The sequence below is a fragment of the Felis catus genome, chromosome A3, assembly GCF_018350175.1.
Source record: "Felis catus isolate Fca126 chromosome A3, F.catus_Fca126_mat1.0, whole genome shotgun sequence".
NCBI lineage: Eukaryota > Metazoa > Chordata > Mammalia > Carnivora > Felidae > Felis > Felis catus.
Genome location: NC_058370.1, coordinates 112,510,127 through 112,532,695, shown reverse-complemented (window position 1 = coordinate 112,532,695; position 22,569 = coordinate 112,510,127). Strand labels below are relative to the sequence as shown.

The 22,569-nt window shown below is 36.9% G+C and overlaps 1 long non-coding RNA gene across 3 annotated transcripts in view; it reads left to right on the top strand.

The window, feature by feature from the left end:
* The window catches only part of LOC109498306, a 75,536-nt gene extending 54,859 nt beyond the window's left edge, over window positions 1-20,677 (top strand). For 2 of the 3 annotated variants that reach the window (XR_006595830.1, XR_002741258.2), the window contains 3 exons: window positions 15,635-15,724; window positions 18,087-18,202; window positions 18,722-20,080. This is a non-coding gene — a long non-coding RNA (uncharacterized LOC109498306). The other variant, XR_006595831.1, reaches the window with a different exon arrangement.
* The last annotated feature ends 1,892 nt before the right edge of the window (window positions 20,678-22,569 follow it).

Genomic DNA, 22,569 nt, shown 5'->3' with positions numbered 1-22,569 from the left:
AGTAAGAGTCCTCTTGGAGTTTGTATTTTAGAGGTGGAGAAAGATTTGGATGATCAACTAGCAAATAAGTAACTAAGCAACATGCTTTCAGAGCGATATGAAGTCTATGATGATAAATAAAGCAGAGTAAGGGGACAGAGAATGAAAGGATAAGTTTTGTGATCCTATTTTTGATAGCGTCAGTCTTCCATGAAGTCAGTCTTCCATGGGGCAGTGACATCATTTGCACTGAGCTTTGAGTGGAGTGATGAATCAAACTTTATGAATGTTTTAGGGAAAAGTGTTCTAGGTAAAGACCCTGAGGCTAGAAAGTGGTAGCATGTTCCTCAGAGAATGGCCTGAGCAGTATGGGCCAAGGCAGAGCCCTAGGGGATGAATCTAGAGAGTTACTTAGGTAGAGATCATGAAGGCTCTTGTTGGATATAGTAGAAAGTTTGGATTTAATTTGTTAGAGTGATGAGAAGCCACTGGAAGGTTTTGAATAGGCTATCCCTAAGAAAATTGCCAGGTTTTTAAGAGTGCCACGTCAGGAATCAGGGGTAGAGAACAGATATATATTTCTTATTATGTTGCATGCTCGTACCGTAAATCTAAGCTGTTACCTCTTGGTTCTTAGATTATTATACCACCAATCATTATTATATTGTGATAGATGATTGCAGTAGGTTTTCCTGATTTCTTTCTTTTTTTTAATATGAAATTTATTGTCAAACTGGTTTCCATACAACACCCAGTGCTCATCCCAACAGGTGCCCTCCTCAATGCCCATCACCCACTTTCCCCTCCCTCCCACCCCCCCCCCCCCCCCGTCAACCCTCAGTTTAGTCTCAGTTTTTAAGAGTCTCTTATGCTTTGGCTCCCTCCCTCTCTGACTTTTTTTTCCCCCTTCCCCTCCCCCATGGTCTTCTGTTAAGTTTCTCAGGATTGACATAAGCGTGAAAACATATGGTATCTGTCTTTCTCTGCATGAGTTATTTCACTTAGCATAACACTCTCCAGTTCCATCCACGTTGCTACAAAAGGCCATATTTCATTCTTTCTTTCATAAATTCAATCTATCTGCTATACCTGGTTCAAATTATTTATTATAATAATTACTTACTGATTAAAATTATTATAATTCTAAAGAGAGTTTTCAGATGAAGATTCATTTCTTCATTAGTCTAAGAACACTCATAATCATTCCTGTCTTTGTGTTTTTTCTCAAATACTGGTTTCCTTTTCTCAAAGTGAGAGCCATTTCTTACTTATGATTGATGTATATTTCCAGGCCCATTTGGAATCACCTTCTCTTCCTCTCCAAATTCTCACCAAACTCTCCCTTTCTTGACCTTCTATAGTAATTATTGCCTTCCCAATTCATCCCGGAATTGATGTATATATTCATTTATTTAATTATTTATACATTTTTACATTTTTTGGTTAATTCACTCATTCATATAAGAAATGTTTATCATGAGCCCATTATGTTCTAGGCATTCCTCTAGACACAGGGAATTGTGTAGACAAATTTATTTTAATCAATTTTAATGAAATTAGTTTTCATTTAATAAAATACATAGCTTTTAACTAAGGAACTCATTAGTTTTGACAAATGTTTATTCAATATATGAAACATTTCCATCATCTCCAAAGTACCAAAGTCTCTTTGTGCATGTTAGCAGTCTACCCTCCTACCTGACATGTCTTCTTTCCCATCACCATAGTTTAGCAGGCTATTTTAGAACTTCAAATAAAGGAAGCTATACAGTATGATCCCTTTGACTTAGGTTCCCTTGCTAATCATTATGTCTGTGAGATGAACCTATAATGCATTTTTGGTTGCATTATAGGTTATATATAATGCATTATAGGTTGCATTTTTAGTAGATTGTATATTTTTTAACGATAAGCAGTGTTCCATTGCATGTATATCCATACATCTTTTAAAAATCACCGGTTTATTGATATTTGGGTTGTGTTTAGTTTCTGGCTATTGTGCATAAAGCCTGCTATAAACATTTATGTACAGATATTTGTCTGGAAGGATGTTTACATTTCTCTTGATTAAACTGATGAATGGAATTGCAAAATCTCAGGAAAGGTGTATATTTGAATATGTAAGAAATTTCCCTGCCCAGTTGTAGCATTTCTTTCACTCCTAGTAGCAATATGTGATAGTTCCAGTTGTTCAAAATCTTCACTAACACTAGGTATTGTCAATCTTTAAATTTTTTTTAATTAAAAAAGTATAAAATTATAAAATTTTGTTATTATAGCATGTGTGAAGTTACATCTCATTTTAGTTTTAAGGTGCATTGCTTTGGTGGCAAATAATGTTGAGAATGTTTTTTGTTTATTGGCCATTTCTTTATCTTCTTTTAGTTTTATTTATTTATTTTTAATTTATTTTAAGTTTACTGTTAAGTTTTTAACGTTTATTTTTGAGAGAGAGAGAGAGAGAGAGAGAGAGAGCGAGCTGGGGAGGGGCAGAGAGAGAGGGAGAACAGGATCTGAATCTGACTTCAGGCTGTGAGCTGTCAACACAGAGCCCAATGTGGGGCTCAAACTCACGAACTGTAAGATCATGACTTGAGCCAAAGTCAGACACTCAACTGACTAAGCCACCCAGTTGCCCCTATCTTCTTTTATCAAGTGCTTGTTCCAGTCTTTTGCACACCTACTTTTGTTGGATTTTCTTATTACTGAATTACAGGAGTTCTTTATGTATGTATATACATTCACATACAAACATAAATACAAATGTATGTCATATAGTCTGTGTCATTTTTAAAAAAATATTAATTGGTATCTTCTGAAGGGCATTCTTAATTTAAGGAAGTCCAATTATTTTATATATTTTTTACAACTTGAGCTTTTTATGTCTTTCTTTTTTGTTTTTAAAGTTTATTTATTTTGAGAGAGAGAGAGAGAGAGAGAGAGAGCGCACAGGGAAGGGGCACAGAGAGGAGAGAGAGAATCCCAAGTGGGCTTCTCCCTGTCAGTGCAGAACTCAACTCAGGGCTGGATCCCATGAACCATGAGATCATGACCTGAGCTGAAATAAGAATCAGATGCTTGACTGACTGAGCCACCCAGGCACCTTTGTGTCTTTCTAATAAATCACTGCCTGCCCCACTTTGTGAAGATTTTGTTTTGTATTTCTTGTAAATATTGTCACATTTTAGCTTTTATGTTTTAGTCTGGATCCACTTGAATAATTTAATTTTTCTGTATTTTAAAAGGTACTGTTTCACATTCATTACTTTTTCTATGTGGTTATTTAGTTGTTTGTTCAAATTACAGGCATACCTATTGAATTAACTTGGCACCATTTTCAAAATATTGTATGATCTCATGTATATGTGGAATCTCAAAAAAATAAATAAATAAAGCTGAACTCATAGGAGTGGAAAGTAGAATAGTGATTACCAGCGGAATGGAGGTATAGGAAATCAGGAGATGATGATCAGAGGGTAGAAAGTTACATTATATGGGATAAATAAGTCTAGAGACCTAACGTGTGAGCATGATAACTATACTTACTAATACTGTATCGAACACAGGAAATATGCTAAGAGAATAGAAAAAAATAAATGACTTATGGTTTAAGCTTTGATGTGTAAAGAGCTTGGAAACGATCACTCTTGTTCTTACAATGAAAGAAAAAGCCTAAAAAATAAAATTAATGACTTTTCTTAGCTCTATCAGAGGATTGAGGTTACAGGGCAAACCACCACTCTGAAGGTTAGAAAGACAGTAAATTGAATACAGTGAGCCACCGCTGAGATCAGCTAAGGTGAAGCAGAAACCCCTGAAGCCAGAAACAGGTAGGAACACTTATATGGTAACTCTGAGGAATTACTAGAGTCTGAATGTGAACTAACTTGAGAAGTAAAACTTCTGGGGGCCCAGTTTTAGGGAGGTCCCCACACATGCATGGGTATTATCTCCAAGAGCTCCACCACATTCTCATAGCAAAGATCAGAGGAAAAATAAATTCCTCCTGCTTCAGGCAAGGAAAGAAGAAAATTAAATAGTTTTAAATACAGCTGGGTAATCTTTTTGCAATATATATGTATATCAAATTATAACACTGTACATCTTAAGGAATGTTATATGTCCAAACAATCTGCAAAAATTTCCTTCTAAATATGCTCAGAGAGTTCTTTGTAACAAATTCTTGCTCTCCAAAGGAAGCTACTTCATCTTGATTCTTATCTGACATGGAGGAAGGGAAATTAGACACCCACAGCCTTGTCTAGCCTCCCTGTCTCAGGTAGGGGAAGGGTGAAAAAGGCTAATGAATTCTTCTGAAGATCACAGCCCAGGAACTCAAGCTTGCTAAAAAGTTGAGAGTCAATCATAAGATTACAGAATGCTTCCCTTCCTTAACACTAGAAACACATCAACAGGACTTTAGGATAATAATGGATTACAACCAAGACACTTTCAAGATACAGATTCTACTTAAAAAAAATTCTCAGGGAAACCCAAAAACAATTGAGGGAGAAAAAAACAAAGAACAACTAGAAGATTAGAAGAAACTAAGACCTCTGACACCTATACCAAAAGCAAACATTAAACACAGCTCAGCTCCTAACCAGATTTAAAAGAAAAACCCTCATAGTAAAAGCCTAAGTTTACCAACAACACAAAAAAATTACAAGGTAAAAGGGGCACCTGGGTGGCATAGTCAGTTAAGTGCCTGACTCTTATACTGGCTTAGGTCATGATCTCAAGGTTAGTGAGATCAAGCCCCATTTTGGGCTCTGTGCTGACAATGCAAAGCCTGCTTGGGATTCTTTCTCTCCCCCCTCTCACTCCCCTCTCTCTTTGTCCCACTTGCTTTCTCTCACTCTCAAAATAAATAAACATTAATTTTTTTAAATTCAAGGTGAAGAAAATGAAGACATAAACATCAAAATTAGACTCAGATGTGATACATTTTAATAAAATTATCAGAGAATTTAAAATAACCATGATTAATATGTTAAAGGCTCTAATGGGAACAGTAGATAATATGCAAGAATAGATGCGTAATATAAACAGAGGTAGGAAAACTCCAGGTACAATTCAAAAGGAAATGCTAGAAATCATAACACTGTAACAGAAATTAAGAATGCCTTTGACAGGTTATTAGCAGATTGGATACAGCCAAGGAAAGAATCAGTGAAAATGAAGATAGGTCAATAGAAGCCTATCAAATTGAAATGCAAAGAGAAACAAAAATGAAAAGCCAAAACATCCCAGTATATCCAAGATATCTAAGACAAATACAAAATATGTAAGATACTAGTAATTGGGAAACTAGAAGGAGAAGAGAGAAAGGAGCAGAAGAAATATTTAAAGCAATAATGGCTGAGAATTGTCCAAAAGTAATGTTAACTATAATAAATACTGTACCACACTAATGCAAGATGTTAATAATAGGAGAACCTGCTTGATTCAGGTAGAGGAAATATGGGAATTCTTTGTACTGCCCTGTATTCATTTTTTTGAATTTTTGTAATATTTATTTTTGAGACAGAGACAGAGACTGAGTATGAGTGGGGGAGGGGCAGAGAGAGAGGGAGACACAGAATTCAAAGCGGGCTCCAGATTCCAAGCTGTCAGCACAGAGCCTGACATGGGGCTCAAACTCACATACTGCGAGATCATGACCCGAGCCAAAGTCAGACGCCCAACTGACTGAGACATTCAGGCGTCTCTCATTTTTTAAAAATTGTTACTTTAAAATTTCGTTTTAAGTTTTGTTATGTTTTAGATTTGCCTTAGGAATAAGTTTCTATCTCTAGATCTAATTTTTTTCTTAAGTTTTACTTTAAATTTTAGTTAGCATATAGCGTAATATTGGTTTCAAGAGTAGAATTTAGTGACTCATCACTTATATATTACACCCATTGCTCATCACAACATTGCCCCCTTAATATCCATCACTCATTTAACCCATTCTCCACTCACCTCCTCTCCAGAAACCTTCAGTTTGTTCTCTGTAATTAAGAGTCTCTTATGGTTTGCCTCCCTCTTTTTTTTCCCCTTCCCCTATGTTCATCTCTTTTGTTTCTTAAATTCCACATATGAGTGAAATCATGTGCATTTGTCTTTCTCTGACTGATTTATTTTACCTAGCATAATACACTTGAGCTCCATCCACATCATTGAAAATGGTAAGATTTCATTTTTTTTATGGCTGAGTAATTAATATTCCTGTGTGTGTGTGTGTGTGTGTACATATACATACCATATCTTCTTTACCCATTCATCAGTGGATGGATTTTTGGGCCTTTTCTATAATTTGGCTATAGTTGATAATGCTGCTATAAATATTGGGTGCATATGCCCTTTGAATCAGTACTTTTGCATCCTTTGAGTAAATACCTAGTAGTGTAGTTGCTGGGTCATAGGATAGTTCTATTTTAAATATTTTGAGGAACCTCCATACTCTTTTCCAGAGTGACTGCACCAGTTTGTTTTCCCACCAACAGTGTAAGAGGGTTCCTCTTTCTTCATAGCCTCGCCAACCTCTGGTGTTTTCTGTGTTGTTAATTTTAACTATTCTGACAGGTGTGAGGTGGTATCTCATCATGCTTTTATGCAAGGAAAACAAAAGCAAAAATGAACTATTGGGACTTTATCAACTATTGGGATTTCTGCAAAACAAAAGAAACAATCAACAAAACCAAAAGGCAGCCTACAGAATGGGAGAAGATATTTGCAAATGACATATCAGATAAAGGGTTAGTATCCAGTATCTATAAAGAACTTACGAAACTCAACACTAAAAAAACAAATAATCTAGTTAAGAAATGGGCAGACGACATGAATAGACATTTTTCCAAAGAAGACATCCAGATGACTAACAGACACATGAAAAGATGCTCAACATCACCCATCATGGGAAATAGATCTAATTTTCCATTTATTATAATTTTCCTTCATCTAGAAGAACACCTTTAATATTTCTAATACTATTTTATCTGCTGCTAACAATTTCATTTTTTTACTCATTTGCAAAGATTTTTCTTTTTTTTTATAATTTATTTATTTTGGGAGAGAGAGAGCATGAGCAGGGGAGGGGCAGAGAGAGATGAAGAGAGAGAATCTGTATGTAAAAAAAAATCTGTATGCTGGAAACTATAGAAAGCTTATGAAAGAAATTGAAGAAGACACAAAGAAATGGAAAAAGATTCCATGCTCCTGGATAGGAAAAACAAATATTGTTAAAATGTTGATACTATCCAAAGCAATCTACATATTCAACATGATCCCTATCAAAGTAACACCAGCATTCTTCACCGAGCTAGAACAAATAATCCTAAAATTTGTATGGAACCAGAAAAGACCCCAAATAGCCAAAGCAATCTTGAAAAAGAAAATCAAAGCAGGAGGCATCACAATCCCAGACTTCAAGCTATACTACAAAGCTGTAATCATCAAGACAGTATGGTACTGGCACAAGAACAGACACTCAGATCAATGGAACAGAATAGAGAACCCAGAAATGGACCCACAAACATATGGCCAACTAATCTTTGACAAACCAGGAAAGAATATCCAATGGAATAAAGACAGTCTCTTCAGCAAGTGGTGCTGGGAAAACTGGACAGCGACATGCAGAAGAATGAACCTGGACCACTTTCTTACACCATACACAAAAATAAACTCAAAGTGGATGAAAGATCTCAATGTAAGTCAGGAAGCCATCAAAATCCTTGAGGAGAAAGCAGGCAAAAACCTCTTTGATCTTGCCCTCAGCAATTTCTTACTCAACACGTCTCCAGAGGCAAGGGATACAAAAGCAAAAATGAACTACTGGGACCTCATCAAAATAAAAAGCTTCACAGAGAAGGAAACAATCAGCAAAACTAAAAGGCAACCGACAGAATGGGAGAAGATATTTGTAAATGACATATCAGATAAAGGGTTAGTATCCAAAATGTATAAAGAACTTATCAAACTCAATACCCAAAAAACAAATAATCCAGTGAAGAAATGGGCAAAAGACATGAATAGACACTTCTCCAAAGAAGACATCCAGATGGCCAACTGACACATGAAAAAATGCTGAACATCACTCATCATCAGGGAAATACAAATCAAAACCACAATGAGATACCACCTTATACCTTTCAGAATGGCTAACATTAACAACTCAGGCAACAACAGATGTTGGCAAGGATGCAGAGAAAGAGGATCTCTTCTGCATTGTTGGTGAGAATACAAGCTGGTGCAGCCACTCTGGAAAACAGTATGGAGGTTCCTCACAAAACTAAAAATAGAACTACCCTACAACCCAGCAATTGCACTATTAGGCATTTATCCACGGGATACAGATGTGCTGTTTCGAAGGGACAAATGCACCCCCATGTTTATAGCAGCACTATCAACAATAGACAAAGTATGGAAAGAGCCCAAATGTCCATCGATGGATGAATGGATAAAGAAGATGTGGTATATATATATAAAATGGAGTATTGCTCAGCAATCAAAAAGAATGAAATCTTGCCATTTGCAACTACATGGGTGGAACTGGAGGGTATTATGTTAAGTTAGTCAGTCAGAGAAAGACAAAAATCATATTACTTCATTCATATGAGGACTTTAAGAGACAAAACAGATGAACATAAGGGAAGGGAAACAAAAATAATATAAAAATAGGGAGGGGGACAAAACAAAAGAGACTCATAAATATGGAGAACAAACTGAGGGTTGCTGGAGGGGTCATGGGAGGGGGATGGGCTAAATGGGTAAGGGGCATTAAGGAATTTACTCCTGAAATCATTGCTTCAGTATATACTAACTAATTTGGATGTAAATCTTAAAAAATAAAAAAAAAAGTTAAATTATAAAAAAAAATTAAAAATAGAAGAACATCCTTTAATATTTCTAATACTGTTTTATCTGTTGCTTAACAATTTCTTTATTCATTTGCAAATCTTTTTCTTTTTTTTTTTTTTTTTTTTTTTACAATTTATTTATTTTGGGAGAGAGAGAGAGCATGAGCAGGGGAGGGGCAGAGAGAGAGGAACAGAGAGACTCCCAAGCAGGCTCAGTGCTGTCAGCACAAAGCCTGATGCAGGGCACAGGGCTTGAAGTCATGAAATGGTGAGATCATGACCTGAGCAGAAACCAAGAGTCAGACACTTAACTGAGCCACCCAAAATGTCTTTATTTCATATTTATTTAAAAATACTTGGTTGAGTATAGAATTCTGCTTGATGTTTTTCTTTGTTTATTCAAGTCTATAAAGATATAAGGTCCATATCTCCTGGCCTACATGTACATATATATCTTCAAAATAAATATGTATCTTTAAAATATGTATACACATTTTTAAAGTTTATTTTAGAGACACAGAGACAGCATGAGTTGGGGAGGGGCAGAGAGAAAGGAAGAGAGAGAGAATTCGAAGCAAGCTCTGTACTGCCAGCACAGAGCACAACATGGGGCTCGATCTCACAAAACTGTGAGGTCCTGACCTGACCTGAAACCGAGAGTCAGACACTTAGCTGACTGAGCCACCCATGCACCCCTATATACATATCTTGAAGAATGTATCTGCTAAATCTGACATCTGCAGTATGTCAGGTCAGTTTTTTGTTTTACTTTTTTATGTGACTATGGTTCTAATTTTCCTGTTTGTACATCTGGTAATATTTTTATTGCTTACTAGACACTTTTAATGGCACATTAAATGGACCCTGTGCTCTATTATATTCCTTTGAAGAATGTTGATTTCCTTTTTTTAATGTTTATTTTATTTACTGAGAGAGAGAGAGAGAGAGAGAGAGAGAGAGAGAGAGAGAGAGAGATTGAGAGAGAATGTGTGGGGGAGAGTCAGAGAGAGAGAGGGAGAGAGAGAGTTCCAAGCAGACTCCAAGCTGTCTGTGTGGAGTGGGATATGGGGCTCAATCTCAAGAGCTGTGAGATCATGACCTGAGCCAAAATCAAGAGTTAATCCACCCTGGTGCCTCTGTTGATTCCTTTTCTAATAGGAAGTCTTTTACTAGATGATCACCCTGAACTTGTGTAAATCTTTCTTTGTTAGGGTGGGTCACTGAAACCCTCAAAGTGTTTTAAAAGTTCTTCTAGGGGCGCCTGGGTGGCTCAGTCGGTTAAGCGTCCGACTTCAGCTCAGGTCACGATCTCGCGGTCCATGAGTTCGAGCCCCGCGTCAGGCTCTGGGCTGATGGCTCAGAGCCTGGAGCCTGCTTCCGATTCTGTGTCTCCCTCTCTCTCTGTCCTTCCCCCATTCATGCTCTGTCTCTCTCTGTCTCAAAAAAAAAAAAAAAGTTTAAAAGTTCTTCTAAATATGCTGCACATTAAACTCCAAACATTGTCCTGTCTTCAGGATCTTGAGAGGCATTGTTCACTTTTAAGCATTGTTATGGTGGATCTAGAGTAAATTTTACTCTTTAGTGTAGTTGTAATTTCAAATACCTGCACTTTTTGTGTTTCACCTTGATGCCCATAGTGTGAACCAGATGTTTACTCTGGCTGGGACAGAACTCCAAAGCCTCTCATAACTGCTGGAGCCCTATTCTGTCTGTCATACCTTAGTCCTCATAACAGCCACTTACTGTACAATCCCATGTAGTGTCAACCTTATGTGGGTGTCCCACACTCTGGCTGAGGACTTGTGAGGACTTGACACAGACTTCTAGAATCCACACTGAGCCCAAGTCAGTTGTTTCTGGTGTTTGTCCCTGAAGATTTCTGTAGCTTCTGCCACTTCAAATATTGATATCTATCTCTTTATCACAGCAGAACCATTGTGTCCTGTGTGGGTTCTATTTATCTGTACTGGTTTGGGGCAGTTGTCTTCATAGAGCTAGAGAAAACATGGGACTTCCTTCTCTCCATGGTTTTGTCCAGTTTTATAATTGTTTACTGTACAAGGACTACTCCAGCTCAGAGACTATTATAACTGGAAGCTGAAGTTTAATACTATATTATTATCTTTTGAGTATAGATTTTTTCCACAACTTTGTTGTAAATCTCTTACAGGCAAGCCTCAGTTCTCTCATTTGAAACTCCCAAACTGTTAGAATTTGGTGGGCATACATTTGTCCCTTTGTTAATTCATTAATTTATTCCACAAATTTTTACTGGATACCTGTCAAGTACTAGCCACTGTGTTAGGTACTTGCAAGAATAATTAACGTAGGACATCTGCTTGTATTAGCTCATAGCCTAATTAGAGATGTGCTGTATTTTGTGGAATAGACACATAAATGAATTTTTAAAAAACAATATAGTTTGTATCTCCAAACTACAAGGGAGGAAATTAGAGAAATGCATTTCTCTTGGGGAGCCAGAGGGTACATTGTATTGTTGGTGATTAAAAATTGTAATCTAATTGAATTTTACAGTATATGAATATAAATTATTCTCTAAAAAATCAAGTGGCATCAAAATAAATTTATGTAAAATAAGGAAAAGAATAATCCTGTGACAGTGCTACTCATTGCAAGATGGTACCACCAATAATTACCCATGCTTTTGGGAAGGAAAGGAATTATTTTATGTCTGTGAAGAAAATGAATCCATAAATAGCATCAAATTCTTAGTCTCTCTCTGCAATGCATAAAGGGCCTTGTTCTCATAGATTTGTTTTCTGTCATATTGAAAACATTGGCTAGTTATTAATTCTCTTCTGTGCTTCTCAGCTTCTTCCAAGTCTTAGTAAAGTACCAATTAATATTTTATTATCTCTGAAATGCTTGTTTCTGTGATCAGAGTGGTGATTCCTCTACAGCTGGCTTTGCACCTACTGGGCACTGTTGTAGTCATTGCCATCACTGATTGATGCTGTAGGAACTGAAGGCATATAGAAAAAGGGAAGATAAAGGGGAATATGGGATAAAAGTCCTGGACCAACATGCTTCATTACTTATGTTTGACGAGAATCTTAGGTAGAACACACGTCACAGAAAGTCAAAAAATCATCAATATTTATTAAGTGCCTGTTGTTCGGGGGGAAATAAGAGGAGTATCTGACATACCTTTAACCTTGAATGAGGGCTTACAAAGCTTCCAGTATTATATATTAGTTGGGAAGGCAAGACACCTACATGAAAGAGTCCTGGATTTATTTCCTAAATATATTTAACACTTTTTGGTGACCAAAGTACTGAGAGTACTGAGAAGTTCACAAAGAGAAATATAGTAGAGAGCTCCTGAAGATGCTTACAGTCTGGCAAAGTAGACAGATATGCAGAGATGGTTATGATACAGACATAATGAAATAGGTGTTAAAGCAACATACAAAATGTATTCAGATCTTACTATATGTCACGTACTAACTCATTTGATCCTCAATACAATCTATGATGTAAGTACATCATTATTCCCATTTTACAGATGGGAAAACTGAGAAGAGAGGCGTGTGAAGTCACTTGCTCAAGATAACATAACTAGTAAGGGACAGAGCTAGGGTATGATCTTAGACTGTGTTATTCGCACATTAGTCAAAAAAAATCAATAATGGAATGCACAGGGGAAAGCAAATTATTCTTAGAGATAATATGCTGCTAAGGGACGTGAAAACATAAGTCATATTATCATAGGAGTTAATTATCAGTGATAAGGTACAACTAGTCTCCAACTGCATGAGGAATACATAAATTCAGAAAATACACCCATCTTCTGATTTCAAAGCTAACACAAATCTCCATGCCAAGGTGGAGCTGGATATGCAGAAAAGAGTCCATGATTCTTATTTTTACTACTTATCTACCATCCCCTAAAATATCAAGAATTATTGCAAACTCTCACTCAATACCATTCAAATCTGTTAGGATTTATTTTCCCCAAATCTGATAATTATTTACTCAGTTCCTTCAATCCTTTAATCCAAGTATGGTTTTACCTCAAGAGCACACACATCTTCCAGTCAGCAGAAATATTTATCCCTCCTTATAAATTATTAAATTAACTTTATGGCTTAGAACTAAGTACCTCATGAATCTTGTTATCATGAATTAATAATAATTCTGTACATTTATATAATGCTTTACAATGTTCTTCCACATAAATTATCTTATTTAATTTTCATAGCGGTGTAGTGTGCTAGAGAAAGTTGATATTAATACCCCAATTTTCACCATGAGGAATCAAGGACTTAGGAAAGTTTGAGTCACTTTCTTGAGTTCATATAGCTATGGATTGTTGACCTGGGCTTAGGATTAATCCAGTCTTTCTCTCTCTCTGTCTCTCTGTCTCTCTCTCTCCCACTCTTCTCCCTCTCCCCCACTCATTAGGGCTTGATCATATCTGAATGATGAGAAGAATTTTAGTTCTTAAAAGTGTAAAGACGGCAATCACAGCTAGAATGATGGTGAATTCACTAGGGCAGCAGCCCTGTGAGATCTGGCCAAAAAGCATCATGCAGGCCGTTGTAGTCATTTATTAGAATTGTGCCAAGTGGCTTAGAACTTCAGTGAGGTAGCACTTTAGAGATGGGAGAGATTTAGTCAGAGGCAGGGAATTTTGGTGGCCTTTGAAGGAGAAGTAGAATTTGAATAGGTGGAGACAAAATTTATATTTTACCAGACAGAAGGGCTACACACACAAGATAGTAGGAAAAGTATCATAGGAAAATATTTGGAAGGAGGGGATTACTATATTACAAACCATACGATGGGGATTAGTCAGAAATCAGGTTGGATAAATAAGATGGGGAGAAGATAATTAGATTGGAAGCAGGAGATACAAAAGTGGGACCTGTATCATGTTCTTGAAATAGGGACTAGCATGTTAATGGACTGTTTGGGAGTGATTGATCCATTCCTATTGGCAGGTGAGTAATGTTGAGGCAAGGAGATCAGCTGGGAAGTGTTTAGTTGATGTTGATGAAGGCCCCAATTGTGGGATTAGTGTAGAAATGGAGGGAAATGCAACATTTTAAATAAGGAAGTGTATTGATATAGTGACAGACTGGATGCAGAGGATGAGGCAAAAGGGATATTTAAAGATGACTCCAAGGTTCCTAGTCTTGGAGGTAAAAAGAATGTTGCAGCTAACTAACACCAAAACAATGCTAAAGAAAGGAAGTACAAGGATGCCTGGGTGGCTCAGTCAGTTAAGCATCTGACTCTCAATCTCAGCTCAGGTCTTGATCTCAAGGTCATGAGTTCAAGCCCTATGCTGGGCTCCACACTGGGCGTAAAGCTTACTTAAAAACAAAAAGGGAGTATTTTAGAAAAAGGTTTCCGTTACTGCATTGAGTATGACATGACATTATCCCTGGGGAGGACATCTATGAGGAGAAATCTTATGGGCCAGTGAGAAAGCAAGGTAGAATGAGTTTGGTCTGGGAGACATTGATAAGCCATAGCGTTTCATGCCATCAGATTTTGAGTTAACACAGAGGCATGAGTGAGAGAAATAAATGCAGAGGTTCAATGTTCGAGGCTTGTAGAATTGTCTCAGTAAGGTGCTAGAAGATGCATGGAAGCATAGAAGAAAGACCCAGAAGTAATAACTAGAGATGCAGAAAGAGAATCAGGAGAGAGGCATGTCAATGGCCGTAGAGAAGAAGAGTCAAGAAGTCGAGTAGGTCGATAGTGTAAAAAAAAGAGTCAACAATAAGAATTTAGAAGAAATATACCATTGGATATGATAATGTAACCAGTGGAATTTGGGGGAAATAATTCAGACTGAATAAGTTAATCACATTTTATCTACCAATATCAGTAAATAAGTTATTGTATGTAAGGTCCATTTGACATTTAACATATTACCGTTTATAATATGTATATGTGTAACATTTATAATACATGTACAGTGTATGTGCATGGGGTTCATTTTAACATTGAACATATTAGCATTTTTTGCTATTTTAAATATACAATGTTAGAAAGTCAAGGACCTACAAAACAGTTTGTAGAATTCGTACTGAAAGCTATGGACATAAATATGACCTTTAGAAATTTTACCCATGTGGATGAAATTGGACTTCAGAAAGTTAAAAAGATTTATAGGAAGAGTGAAATTTAAGAATTAAGTAACGTAAAAATTTTGTAAAATAGTGAAAGTACCCCTAAATCAGAATGGAAAAAAAGAAGAGACAGTTCTTGCAGTTCTAAATAAGTTGTGTACTTTCAAGCACCTGGTGCTGAGAAAATTTTAGAAAGAGTATATTTAGCCACAATCTTACCAGCTCATCATGCATTTCCTATTTTCTTAATTCTCACTTTATTGCTAGAGAGATTTGCATGAAAGAAGAATATCGTTTTAAAAGTTTCATCTGTTTCTCCTGTTTATTCCTTTACCTGAAGTCATAATCATATTTCTATGGGAATAAATTATGATTTCACAAACAAAGGATTATAGCTTTGGGAGGATAATTAGATGCTAGAAAATGAGGTTCTTAAAATGAGGGTCTTGTTTATAATATCGAGCATTTGTGACAAACACAATGAGTCATGATGAAAATGTGCCCTAAAATGTGACATGTCATGTGGATAAGTGTCTAAATACTGCTGAAGGGCTTTCTGGCATCTTTAAAACTTTTCTGCTGTGGTATGGATTTAAAAACAATAGGGTAGTTCAGCCCAGCCCTGTCATAGAGAGTTCACGTGAGGAGATATTTCTTTTCTGGCTTAAATTGCCTCTGTAATTTTATGTGCCTATCACCATTATTGTACAGAGACTTCATTTGGATTCTAAGGACCTGGGATGCCAAACGTCAGCAAGTGAAATGTGCCTCCATGATACTAATTCCTGATCATCACCAGAGGTAAGCAGTGTTCCAGTTACTTCAACATACAGTGGAGAGTCAAGAATTCCATGCAATTACTGATAAAACAATTGTTCAAGATTTCCTAGGGAACTTACTTTTTCCATCCAAGTAGATTATGTCTACCTGGGAGTAGAAATTGCCTAAATCTGCCAATCTGTTCAGCAGTGGAAGGTGAGCTCTAAGATAGCATACATGGAATGCTGCTTTGTTCATTGTCAAGTCTCCAGTGCTTAGCACAGTGCCTGGTACACTGAAGGTCGTGTGTGTGTGTGTGTGTGTGTATGTGTGTGTGTGTGTGTGTTTTGAATGGGTGAATTAAAAGGAGAATCAGTCAGTGTTATTAGGATCAGTCCTAAGAGCAGACTACTTTTTGTTCTGTGTCTCTAAGAAAGACATTCTTTCTGCCACACTTTTCTCAAGCTAGGAAGGAACCATATAGTCTAGTCCTTCTGTTATGATTAAACATCATGGGTATTTTCCAAGGTTTCTACATGTGTCTTCTGCACTAACAGTTCAGGTTAGATGGTTAGCTGGAGGGTTCCTAAGCTGTTGTTGCTGAGCTCTTTCTCAGGTAGATTTAAACCCTCCTGGGGCAGAAATGTCTTCCCATAATACTTTTCTTATGCATTATGCCAACTCAAACAGGATGAATCCCTGAGGTCATATTTCAATATGAATGGGCCCTATGAGGTTTGGCTCCCAAATTGTGAGTGGAAAGAAAATAAAAACATGCCAGGAGAATGAAACTCATCTTTTTTGCTTTTTTTTTAATTGAAAATTATATGACAGGGGCATCTGGGTGGCTCAGTTGGTTAAGTATCTGACTTTGGCTCAGATCATGATCCCTCCGTTTGTGGGTTTGAGCCCCTCATTGGGCTCTGTGCTGACAGTGCAGAGCCTGCTTGGGATTCTGACTTTTCCTCTCTCTCTCTGCCCCTCCCTGACTTGAGATCTCTCTCTCTCTCTCTCAAAATAAATAAATAAACTTAAAAGAAAATTATATGACAAAATCCTCATCATTTAAAGAAGCAAATTATATTCAGCAAGAAAATATATGAAAATAGTATTTTAGACACGTATTAGTTTATAAATAAATAATGATATTAGTTTTTTGCATATTGCCATTTGTCAGTGTTTTTTTTAAGTTCTATTTATTTATTTTCAGAGAGAGCACATGTGTGCATGAGCAGGGAGGGGGAGAGAGAGAGAGAGAGAGGGAGAGAGAGAATCCCAAGCAGGGTCTGTGCTGTCAGTGCAGAGCCTGACATGAGGCTCCATCCCATGAACTGTGAGATCATGACCTGAGCCAGAGTCAGGAGTCAGTGTTTAACCAACTGAGCCACCAGGTGCCCCTCAGTTTGTCAGTTTTTAAAAATTTGTAATTGGTTTGAGATTATATTCGTTTTAAGTAAAATTTGCTTTAATATCTAATTTTGTGTTATAATTTTGTATTATTTTTCTTGAAAAGGGCCACCAAAATTATATAAGCTTCCAGCAGCACACATTTGTTTCCTATACCAGTTGTGCTTGTGTTTCTCTAACAGAGGGAGTCTACATATCACCATTTTAGTTGATGTGAAAAGAAAATAGAAAAAAGGTCTCAGCATTCCTCTTATATCTACCTGGAAGTGGCAAGAAACCCTTTATGCAGAATCTCTGGGCAATGAGCACCTAGTCACCCCTAGTGAGAGAACAGAAGAAGCAAAATATATATATAAACTTTCCAGAGAAAGTTCCTGAGTTCTCTGGTCTCATAGATGTGATTGAAAGTGCTGAATTTGGAGTCAAAAGATTTGAATTATTATTCCTGACCTACCTCTTATGATCTGCGGGACCTCACAGATATCACTTCACTTTGCTGAGTCTCAGTGGTGTCTCTCTGTCTTTCAAATGTGGTTTTTAATATTTGCTTATTGCACAAAGATCTTAGGATCAAATGAGTTAAGATATGTTGCAATATATTGACAGGAGGAAATGTGTACTGATTTAAGTTGTTACTGATACATGTTACTTCTTAGTAGGGACAAAACAGATTTTGCAGTGGAGTAGGAAGGTACCTTGTCTGCCCCTCTTCACTGTTTGGAACAGTTATGGGTCTTAGGATGATAGGAAGATGGGGATTTGGGTGACATGCAACCAAAAGGGAAGAGTCATCAGTAGAATTTCAGCTTTGACTTCTCTGAAATCCTATTTGTGAAGGTATCTCAACCAGTCCATCAGCTGGCCAGTGTCTAGCAACAACCATCTAATTATTTTTGACACTTCCAAAAATTATAATAATCCTTGTATTTTATGGAACTGTTGGTACACAGAACAATCTATATCAAATGATTGCTCTTATCTTTACTTCTGTTTTCAGGACCAGTTGCACAATGCATGAAAAAACATCATTATGAGTGGCTATAATGATAGTAGAAAGATCATCCTACTAGGAATGAGGATATTCTGCCTTTAAAAAAGCAGTGTAAACCTGAGGTAAGTCATATACCTTCTCTGAGTTTCAAGGTTTTTTTTAATTGGTAATATTACATCAGCCCAATTTAACCAAAAGTGTTATGAATATCAAATAATAAGGTATAGATGTTGAAGGATTTGCCAAGCATGCAAAGCCTACCCAATTAAATGGTGATATTATTTGCTGAGAATTACTAATTAGAAGGCAGTTAAATAAATTAACTATGAGACTGAGAAATTGAGAAATCAGCAGACACAAAATCCACTAATTTGATAATTCCTAGGGCCATTAGCTTGTCATATATACACATGCACACACATAATAATAATAAATGAAAAAAAAATCACTCCTTTCATCTAAAATTGCCTTTTCCTTGTCTGGATAGTTTGGTGCTGACAATCTGGCATCTACCAGTTCCATCTACAGTGATTGTTTGAAATGTTTAATCAATCTTTTATAAAATGTATGTCTGCAGCTTTTGTAATTGGGACTAAACAAAGGAGGTGCTGAATGTATTTTGCTCCTTTTCTGATTGTCAGACTTTGCAACTGGCAAGCATTCTGAACCACAACATCCCACAATGCACTGGTGATAACTTTCCTCCCAGACAGATATCAGCTAACCACAGTGTACAATCAGCTGCCCACATTGGAAGACACAAATCAGAAAACCACTGTTCCATAATCACAGAATTGAAAGAACTGCATACGTAAAATGACAGGCTATTAATTCTGGTTTGGAAAGCCTGAATAGGACTTTTGATGAAGTTTAATTTTTTTTGGCTCTCCAGAAATGGATAAATCATTTAAAATAAAAATAGATGTTGTATTATACGATGCTCATTTCTCTAAATATTTATTATTTGGGGGAAGTGTTTTTTTAATGATGAAAAATAATGATGGTGTTCACATGAATGCTCCAAAATAGCACACAGTTCATCCTCTGTTGCCTCACTAAGCTCTAGATTTGAAAATTGTTTGGTGTAATTTAAGTAAACCTATAGTATATAAAATTTTAATTGAAAAGATATGATATTTCATTAAATGCTGTCACACGTTGCTATTGTTGCCAAATGAGGCTTGGCAGTACCTTGGGGACACTTCCCTACTGATTGGATTTTTGTCTCCAGCCTGAGCCAAATATAGCCTTCAAGATACATATCAGCTATCCTGTGTTGCATGAGAGGATTATACAGACATAGATGTGGTATACATTTATATGTTTTTATAGCATTTATATGATTTATATTCATATGAATATTTTTATCAGCAATTTCATTACAAAACTGCAGTGGCATGAGAATAATTACTTTTTAAAAGTCTTGCACCTGGAAGAGTATTTATAGTTCTATGAATTATCTATACAGAACGCTGTGACAGTAAGATACAAAAAGATGGGGGTGGGTAGTGGAGAACACAGTTTGGAAGTAAATATACTCTGGGAGTCAGTCTAGAATATATAAGCAAGAAAATTAAAGAGAATCCTTTTTTGTTTTTGCAAATTCTTTTTCCCATCTATGGTGAATGAACTTGATTTTTTTTTCTGGGGTTAACAAATTCACCTTTTAAAAATGTAGGGAATAACAATGAAAGGCATATGCACATGACCACTGCATTCTAATTAGGACCCACATAATCATATGCTAGTTTGACTTATGTCCTCTGCAAAGTATGTTAGGGCCAAGGAACCAATAGGACCACTTGCCTCAAATTCTCTAGCACTTACTGAAGTAGTTAGTGAGCAACAAGAGGTAACAGCTGTGTGCTCAGTGAAAAATCTAATTCGCCTGGAGAAAACTGCTAATGTAAATCCACCGTTTTTCTCCATTTGCACCAAAGCTGGGCATTTACTATAGGATGCTGGTTTCTTCTAACCGTGCATCTTTAATTATTACTTCTTGCCCAAAGCCTCAGCACAATGCTTGATGTCACTGACGTGAGTAGTGCCGTGGCCATCGGTGCAGCAGAAGTGACTTGCTTCCAGATTCTGCTTCCAGTGGCTGTCACACTGGGCTTCCCAGGTAACCACGCCTGTCCGTGTCCTCAGAGATTTACAATTAGTAAGAATCCCAAGAACAGAAGCTCAAAATAAGACCAACCTCCAAAGTCTAGGGTTTATTTTTCATGTTATTTCCACTTTGGTGGAAATATTTGAAACAAGGAATCATACAACTGTCCTGACGAATATTATTGAGCTTTCTCCTTTTACAGTCCTGTCTGAAGCTTAGTGCTAAAGTGTTTTTGTTTTGTTTTGTTTTAATTATCATTTATAAGCTGAAAGCATTTTCTGCTTTACAAGCAGTTGACACATGAATTCACATTTGGAGCCAGCTGTCCCTTTGTTTTAGGGGAAAAAAAACCCCACTTGAATGTATCCATTAAGAACCCATTTTAGAATGCAGAGTTACCTCTCAATTTTCCTTTAGAAAAACTAGTTTTTATTTTTTTATTTTTTATTTTTTTTTAATGTTTATTTATTTCTGAGACAGAGAGAGACAGGGCATAAGTCGGGGAGGGGCAGAAAGAGAGGGAGACACAGAATCCAAAGCAGGTTCCAGGTATTGAGCTGTCAGCACAGAGCCTGATGTGGGGCTTGAACTCACAAACCCTGAGATCATGACCTGAGCTGAGGTCAGTCGCTCAACCGACTGAGCCACCCAGGCGCCCCTAGAAAAACTAGTTTTTAAATGCAGCTTTTGTAGCCTGAGATTCTGAATGAAAATGGGTAAGGCGAATCTTACGGAAGACCGATGCAGAACTGTGGCTCAAAGACTTTTTTTGGAGTGTGTGGGGGAGATTTCCTTTTCTTGATACAAACAGCTTATGTCTGTAAATGTTGCCTTGCAATTCTTGTGTAGATGCATATGTCTGTGGAAGTGAGAATGTGAGAGAGAAACAGAGGTGGGTGGAGAACTTTTGTTTGAACAGCTCTTCGCTTGAAATAGGAGGGCATGAGATGGGAAATCAGCATGAAGGGCTTTCAGGCTTGATGTTCATCTGTGGGTATGCAAGACTGTAAGAAAGGACCAGCTTCTGCTTGGCTTATTAGTTCAGTGTGGATTGGTCAACTGATATTCTACTCACCCTTCTACACAAGAACAAGTCATTCAATATAATGATTATATTCTGATATAATTGTTTTGGGACCAAAGGGTAAGTCCACCTTCTGGTGGGTGTTAATTATCAAAATAGTAATAGCTAATACCTACTGAGAACTTACTTTATACGAAAAATATTTCTTTATTTTATTTAAACATTTATTCATTTTTGAGAGACAGAGAGAGACAGGACATGAGTGGGGGAGGGGCAGAGAGAGAGAGAGAGAGAGAGAGAGAGAGAGAGAGATAGAGAATCCGAAGTAGGCCCCAGGCTCTGAGCTGTCAGCATAGAGCCCAACGCGGGGCTCAAACTCACGGACTGCAAGATCGTGAGCTGAGCAGAAGTTGGACACTTAACCAACTGAGCCACCCAGGCACCCTGTCCAAAAAATTTTTTTTCTAAATGCTTCAACTATGTCAACTATTGCCCCAATAACAAGACTCCTAGTTGGGAACAACTTATCTCCATTTTATAGACAAGGAAACTGAGGCTTACAGAGATAACTTTCTCATGGCTCCAGAGAGAGAAGGCTATAATTTGGGAAGGAACTACATCTCGGTCTGTGAAGCCGGGTTGCACGTTGGGTTTTTTCTGGGTTACCAAGGAAGGTAATTAGTTATGATAACACTTAAGAAGGCCTCTCTCACAGTGGGCTTCCATCAGGCATAGGGAACTGAAAAATTCATGAGAGCAGCCCATCAGTGTAAGGGCCAGCCATACACACACACTACCTAGAATTCATGTACATCTGATTAGAATTCTGTCAGGTAAGATTTTTGTGACACCTTTTCCTTGTTTTCATCCCTTTTGCCTGAAATTCAGGTTTCCTGGGTTGCTGTGCTCTTTTCTTCTAAACTCATTATTATGTGTTGATCTATATGAAGCTGTTCTTACTGCTGGTACATTCATGTAGACATAGTTTTGAATAAACATAACCAAGCATCTTTTTTTTAACTTGTTATCTTTCTATCTTTCTGAAGGCAACTATTGTTCTCACTTTTGGTGTGTGTGTGTTTGTGTGTATGTGTGCACGTGTGTGTGTGTGTGGTTGGTGTCTAGCTTTTAAAAGTACTGAATTCAAATAGTAGAAGTATTGATAGTGTATCAATATTAAATTTAATTATTCTTTTCTGGGGTGGTCGTATGACTCTACTGTGTTAAAAGGGCACAGTACAGTGCTTCTCTGATGTTAAATTAACACGTATTTCTGAAGTAAATGCTACTTCATCATGGTATATTGCATGTTTACTGTAATAGTTTTGCTACTATTTGTTTAAAATTTTTCTGTA